The sequence below is a fragment of the Pseudomyrmex gracilis genome, unplaced genomic scaffold (genome assembly GCF_002006095.1).
Source record: "Pseudomyrmex gracilis isolate BER0280 unplaced genomic scaffold, ASM200609v1 scaffold_915, whole genome shotgun sequence".
In the NCBI taxonomy this organism is placed as follows: domain Eukaryota; kingdom Metazoa; phylum Arthropoda; class Insecta; order Hymenoptera; family Formicidae; genus Pseudomyrmex; species Pseudomyrmex gracilis.
Genome location: NW_018021499.1, coordinates 28,392 through 30,458, shown reverse-complemented (window position 1 = coordinate 30,458; position 2,067 = coordinate 28,392). Strand labels below are relative to the sequence as shown.

The following is a 2,067-nucleotide window of genomic DNA, read 5'->3' as shown; positions in this document are numbered from 1 at the left end:
TAGGACATCATTAAAACGTCTTAGTCGTGGACGATATTATGGGACATCCATAAGACATCTTTTGGACGTTCTGCGGACGTCCGGAAATGAGCGTCATAACCGGGCCTTCTGAGAACATATATCGGACGTCCAAAGGACGTCCATGTGTTGTGTGGGAATATGTAACAGTATATATATATACAATTATATATAGATGTAAGTTTGTTTAAGGTAGTATATGTAAGTTGATTGTGAGTTAATTTAGATATAAGGTAGTTTTTAAGGATCGTTGTGAAAATTGTAACCCAGATTGGATCAATAAAAGTATCTATCTATATAAAATTTATATACGCATTAAACACTAGTATGTACTGTTACATATTATGTAATAGTATATATATATAAAATTTATACATAATAAATAAGAGTATGTATATTTTACCAATTATTGAGATATTTTATTAAATGTTTCATAATAATTTACGGATCTGAATACGTATCGCACAACGTTCATGGACTTTTACACTTAACTGATATTAAACAGTTTGGGACACTAGACAATTTTAGCGTTTTTCCGTTTGAAAACTTTATGAAAGAACTAAAGCTACGCAATCGGAAAAGCCATTGGAACAGATAAGTAATCGTTATGGAGAAATGAGCTCGTGCGAAATACCATAGCAAAACGAGAAGAAACCACATTGGCGTCAAAAAACGACATTATAACGGATCGTTAATATCAGGATGTTATAGTCCGCAATTTTTTGAAGACATTTTCTTAAATTATACGCTTACAATCAAATCTTTTGATAATTTTTGCTTAATAGATAAAGACATAGTTTGTTTGAAAAATATTGCGAGCAAAATAGCAAGCAACGGTGAATATGTAGCAATAGATCGTAAATTTGAAATTAGAAGTGAACTCTACAATACTCCGTGTAGTTCTATAACTTTAAACATATATAAAGTTAGACAGTTATCTTGTTTACAAATCTGGCTTCTGGACAAAATTGTCCTCAAATTTATGAAAATGTCATGTGCGGACAAACAATATTTCGCTGTAGTAGCCCCCCCCTTATACCCAGATAACCAAAACTGAATGAGCATATTTTGCAAAGTCTGCAATAACACATTATGCCAGTACAATGTAGCCAGCATTCAAACATAATCTGTTATTTCAACTAGTGTCGACAGAAAAACAGAAAGAAAAAGAGAATATAAATGTGTCATGCCGTGATGCAAATATTATTGCATCAATCAGGCAGAACTTGCTCAAAAAATGTAGCAGATTTGAAACATAACGTGCTATTGTCATTTCATTCTTCATTTATTTCTATATTTTTGCTGTGTTGTTTTCTTTACATATTGTGCCTACATAATTTACTCACTATGATGACACAGCTGAGTGGAATCTGTTGTAAAGAGCTAATTAAATCTGCGTGCATACTGCTGGCATACTGCTATCATTTGGCTATCGGGGTAAACACTGTGAATAAATAGACTGACTATACATATACTTGTATGTCTTCTTATAATCCTTATTTTATTTTCCAAGCATCTGAATGATCTCAACAATCCGTTCCATACTTAACAAGAACTGATGCTGCACTTTCTTGCTTTTAAATCCAAATGGCTGATGCGTGTAAAGAGCAATTTGTAGAAGTAATTCTCTCTGTAGTGATTGACAGCATTAACTGTTTCTAAAAGCTACAAAATAACATATATAATATTATCAAAAAAGATAATTACAAGAAAAATAAAACAACATTACATGTCATTTCACCAAAAATTATAGAAAAATGCATAAGAAAATGTATTTAATCAAAAAATTAAGATAATGGTATTTGTCAAATATATTCTGTTAAATTTTGGAGGAGAGTTACGTGTTTTTTTGTCACACAAACATTGTACTATATATACAATATAAATAAAACTTATATAAATGCATTATATAATACTATTTAAACATAAATTCCGCATTTGGCAATTCAAATAAAGAATACTACCATGATCAAAAAATAACCGGAATTTTTAATTTAAACCTCGCGGGCTTATCGGTTTAGAATTCTGTTGTTTGTGTCACGTTGGCAG

General features: G+C 31.0%; 1 long non-coding RNA gene across 3 annotated transcripts in view; it reads right to left on the bottom strand.

Moving 5' to 3' along the window:
* Window positions 1-1,322: 1,322 nt before the first annotated feature.
* Window positions 1,323-2,067, bottom strand: part of LOC109861671 — a 10,212-nt gene continuing 9,467 nt past the window's right edge. For 2 of the 3 annotated variants that reach the window (XR_002251011.1, XR_002251010.1), the window contains exon 5: window positions 1,501-1,683. This is a non-coding gene — a long non-coding RNA (uncharacterized LOC109861671). Of the gene's footprint in view, window positions 1,463-1,500; window positions 1,684-2,067 lie in introns of those variants that run through there. The other variant, XR_002251012.1, reaches the window with a different exon arrangement.